Source organism: Hippopotamus amphibius, chromosome 6 (assembly GCF_030028045.1).
Source record: "Hippopotamus amphibius kiboko isolate mHipAmp2 chromosome 6, mHipAmp2.hap2, whole genome shotgun sequence".
Taxonomy (NCBI): domain Eukaryota; kingdom Metazoa; phylum Chordata; class Mammalia; order Artiodactyla; family Hippopotamidae; genus Hippopotamus; species Hippopotamus amphibius.
The window spans coordinates 47,168,114-47,173,650 of NC_080191.1; positions in this window are offsets into that span (position 1 = coordinate 47,168,114).

Genomic DNA, 5,537 nt, shown 5'->3' on the forward strand with positions numbered 1-5,537 from the left:
AACTGAAATAACTCTTCTCCATGGGCAGGCTTGCAAGTCTCCTTGCTGGAGAACAAAGAACTGATAGTGCTTAATATCAAGTCCAATGCATGTTTTGGATGATGAAGTGTGTCCATGAGGCAGAAGGAGGAGGACACTTGGATGTAAATTTGAGAGACCTGGACTTTGGTTTTAGCTTGTGGCTAATTTTCTAGGTCATCTATCATTGTATTTATCCTAGCCTTCGATTTCTTTGTTAGTAAATCCTGGATTAACTACTCTAAGTCTCTCAGGAGTATATTTCTAAAGTACTAAATGGAGGTTACATAATCTGAGGCGACAGAATTATACGCAGGAGCCTGTGCACTCTGTCCACTGGTAAGAAAGACTGAGGGAAAAGCAAGTCATAGATTCTGCAGGCAAAGGCCACTTTTTACTGGGAGAACTACCTAGTTCTGTTGTGCATCCAGTGTGGACCTGTGACTGTACAATAAAGTGGGCAACATGCTCTAGCAGAGGTCCAAGAAAGGTAAGATAGGAGTGTCTAGATATATTCATCGATTTTAAATAGTTTACTTTCTAAGGCACTGGAAAAAAGTCAAAAGACTTCTCAGTCAAGTTTATTTTTTCTCCCTGTTTTAAAATGTTCCATAAAACTCAGGTATTGTCATTATTTCCTATTCTCCTTAGAATTTGCCACGCTAGACAGGTACATCTCATGTCTCTTACTTATTTCTACTGCGGTAGTTTCTAAGTGGTAGTACCTCTGCCTATAAATATACGTGCCCTTCCCCTTTTTTTCACATTGATCCCATTCCTACCCTCCTTCAATACCCAACTCATCTTCCATCCTCTCCATGATACTTTCCTCAATCCTGCATATGGGCTTCACTTTCCTCAGAACTCCTGCATCACCTTGCGTCTGTATCACTCACTTTGGTAGGTACTCATCCTTTCCTTTGTAATGTTATTGTGACTATTGTTTCAGGAGTCTGGGGCTTGCTCTCCTGATGAGGCAGTAAAGTGTAACCAATATTAGGGAGTACCTACTATGTACAAGACACAGTGCTAAAGACTTCAGACTTCTGGGTAGAGTAAGACATCTCCAACCTTCAATAAATGTATAGTGGAACTGGAAGACAGGGATCAGCACAGAAGAGAAGACTTTGGGAAGAAGTTAGCACCTGTTGATACCCTTCCTCACTGGGATATAATGGGAGAAGTTGGGCCAGAAAACAGGAAGAGCGTTTAGGTCAGAAGGGCAATCAAAAGAAAACGTACAGATGCGAATCACATCTTTCAATTCTTTTTACCTTTCCACAGAAGCTGGTCAAAGTGCTAAGTACGTTTGTGGGAACTCAAGCACTAACAATTGAATTTCACAGAAAGAAAAAAAGTAGGGAAGGAACTCTTTTTAAGAAGTCAGAGAACTCAATATTCTGGGCTTTCTCTTTTTTAAAGCAAATCAAGCTTGAATGTGTATCCAACTATTTGAGTTCAGAATGTTCGTGGAACAGAGATCACAGTGGTCATGAAGTTGGTCATCACTTGTCATTTATGTTCTGCTCAGACATCTGGGGACCTTCATGTGCTCCCTGTATAACTTCCCAATATACTATCTGATGAGAGGCTGTATTTTCAGGACATACCTTCATTTCTTTTAGTTAAGAGTTTACGAGGTAGAGGAGGTCAGAGCTCTGACCCTTTCACTCAGCAATAAACATTAGATAATCAATCACAGCAAAACAAAAATGTTAATGAGGATCATGGGCTTCATGTCTTTGTATCCAAGTAGTACTGTACTTGAGTGATGTACAAGATCAACATTCTTACTTTTAAAAGCAAGTACGTTATTCTGCTTTCATCAGTAATTCATTCATTTCACTGCTTTACAAATTTAGCTCAGTGACATTTTATGTTTTCTTCGATCACCTTTTATTGTTTACATTTTAAGGTAAACTACTAAAAACTCTGCTGACATTAAATTAACTTTATTTTTGCTGTAGAAGCTCACTGCTCAACAGGGTCTTGACATGTTTTTAACTTTTAAACACGCACATAGCGTTTTCCACAAGAAACTTTTCAGTTTGCTCTGGTTTCCATTGTGACCACCTCATTGTACTGACCGCCCACCAGTTCCTTGTTTTTCATGCATAATAAATTTTAAAACCAAGTTTCAGCCAACATTTCTGGTAGAAACTCCTACCTCTAGAGAGGGAAACTAGGTATTCTTTTGATTTATTAATTGACCATAAGCATAGTCATTTAAATGCCTGCAGAGAAACATGTTGAAATGAAGTCCAGGTGGCCAAAGAATAAAGTTTCCTGTAAACAAAATAAAATGAAACTCGAAGATACCCTGGAGAAACCATATTTAGGGAAGTTTCAGAGGGCGTATTTTTATTAGCCTCAAATAAGAGACAGTATACAAACTTCTAGTGGAATTCTGGGCACTTATCAAAATATTCCCCTCACTCAACCAATGGGATATTTTAAGGAGGAATTTAATAATGGCTTAGAAATGACAACTGCTGCCCAGAAGCCAATTTAATGTTCAAGTTTCTCAACAGTTCAAATATCAAGTGTCCATGATTTGCATTTCTATACATCTGGGAGGTACATAAAGATATTTTTTCTTTGACCAAGTATTTTCTCCAGGCACAATCCAAGGAAAGCCCTTTCTGGTCTTTTTTTTTTTTTTTTTCATATCTTTTTACAAATTATTTGGGTTCTGGTGTATTGTACAACAATAAGGTGCTGCTTTCCTTTGATCTTTTTGAAGATGGCCCTGCAAGTCACATTCCAGTTGCCATTCTGATATTTTTCTGATTCTTGTGATTGGAATGTATTGTAGCTGCAGATCACAGGCCACTTAAAATCAATAGACAGAGCTGATTTCCCGGCTGCTGGCAAAAGTCTTCTCCTGAAAATTACCTTTGCTCATATTGGAAATTCCCTAAATTCTACCATTTGGTATTTATTAATTTTGTTCCCTACATGTTAAACTACAAATATGGCAGAACAAAGGTAGTGTAAGGTTCCTAGTTCTGACACTTCTCAACTTTTAAGTTGGCAACAAATGTTGACAGAGGGGTAGAGAGAGAACAGAAGACCATGAGGGAGCGTGACCCTGAGGGGCTGGGGGAGATGCTATAAAAGAAAGAAGAGACAAGCAGCGGAGTTTTGCGGGGAGATTAGAATGAAAGTGCACATTTTTAAAAGCCAATTTAATGTCACATCCTCCATGAAGTTCTTCCTGTGTGTGTGATCAGAAGCAAGATGACACCACTCTCCGATGACGTCTAGGAAGACTCAGCAGCAATATCGTGATAACTGCACATACTCCCTTGCACTGTGGTAGTGTTTGCAAATGTTTACAAATGTTTAATCTCCTGCTTTGTGTATAGGTATATTTTATAAATTTCTCCGATCCTCTTCCATCGTCCTTCTAATTCATGGCTGGTTTGCGTAAACCCGAGGCAAATCATTTTATATAGTATTTAATTCTTCAGTGAGGGCATGAAGCAGTAAACAAAGATTCTCTTCTTTTATGGAACAAATGATGCTCCCCTGAGCTATAACTTCATATCACACTGCAGACACAGCAAGGCTGCCCTTAGCTGTAGGAAAAGCATGCTCTAAACCAGAATACAGCCTCCCTTAAGCAAATACCCTATGTGATTAGATTACATACTATTTGAATAATAACAGTAGCATTCATGTTTGCACAGGTCTTTATCCTTGCTGAAATAGAGCAGTCTGTGATGATGTCAGACATTTGTTAATTTCTCTCTCGGTGTCTCTCTCTGTCTCTGTTTTTCTCTCTGTGTGTCTGTCTCTGTCACTTTTTCTGTCTCAAGTAGAGATAAGTCATCTGAAACTAAGGGGAGTTAAATGACTTGCTTAAAGACCAGAAAGTTCCAGTGGGTACAGGGCATACTAGATGAAGAAAGGGAGATTTGCATCCTTTAAGCCCATAAGTGCCATACTGATCTTTTTCGGGAAAAGAATGCCTACACTTCCCTCACTAATTCTGGAATTACCATGCTTCTGTTTATCCAGGCACAAGCCTCAGAACCATTTCATCTCCTCCTTTGTCCCCAGAATCCAAGATCCCTTGATTCTATCTTGGCAATGTTCAAAACATTTATTTCCACTGAAGATGCCTTAATGTCAGTTTCCCGGCCTAGACTATTGCAATAACCACATAAATATATTAAACATTCGACCTTTTTTCTACACTGCCAGAGTAGTCAAAGTTTTGAATATTTCACTACATAATTCATCTATCCATTGATGAGTTTAGGATGAAAACTGCATCCTATTTAACATGGCTTTCAAAGTATGAACTCTTTGTTTCCTGTCTGAATGCTTGATTTCCTTACTTCCCATCTAGTCATCCAAGAAAAGAAGAATCTTAGTCTTTCCCAAAACCTTGGCTGCGCTTTTCTAATTCTGTGCTGCCTCTCACTCTTTTCTCAGCATAATATCTACAGCTAAAACTGATTGAACTCATTTCATGTTCTGGGTTCTGTTTAAGCAATGTGTATACATTATCTCACTTATTTCTCAAAACAACCCCGTGAGATGAGTTTTCTTCTTCCTATTTTATAGTTGGTAGGCAGAGATTAAGTAAACTTCCAGAGTTATAAAGCAAGTAGAAGCAGAATGCAAACCCACTTTTATGTGATACTCTTCACCTTTCCTTCTCTTATTTGGAAAATTTCCCAACTTACATGTTCCATCTCAGACACAAATATTGTGTTCCCCTTTTTATTTTCTTTGTGTTATGCTGTATTTAATTTGCTAATGCCATTAAGGATTTCTGCAACTAAGCTGATGAGGAATATTTGTATGTAGTTTTCTTGTCTTGAATTTTTTTTCCTTTCTGATTTTTTATCAGAGGAATAATGAGCTCATAAAATGAGTTGGAGAATATTCCCTTTTCTTCTATTTTCTGACAGAATTTGTGTAGGATTGATATTACTTTTTTCTTTAATGTTTGATGGGATTTACCAATCAAGCCATCTAGGCTCAGACTTTTCTTTATAGAAAGCATTTTAAGTATTAATTCGATATTTTAATCGACATAGGGCTATTCAGATTTTCTGTTTCTTCTTGAGTTAAATTATAACAGGGAAGAGCTAAATCAGACTCAATGTTGGATCTGTTTCTTTGACTTTAAACTTTGCTTTTCTCTGCTTTTGTTATTAAAATCATACATGATAGCCTGCCTCAGGGAACACCACCCCTCTGCTTGAGTGTTAAACTACAGTGCCTCTGTTCAGCTCACAAGCAGACAATCTGCCCTGCCCACCTGTGTGAATGGCTGCAGAAAAGAGGAAATTAACATATTCCCTCACGGAGGCTGGTCATTTCCGGAGATGTTTTGCAAGACTTATGGCCCTTTCACTTTACTTCCTCACAGCTCTCCTTCTCTGGTTCTATAAAAGAAACTGGCATCCAGACCCCAATAAGATGTTTTTTTTTTTTTTTTTTTGAGACACTAGTCTGCCATCTTCTTGGTCTGCTGGGTTTCAGAAAAAAGTCATATTCCT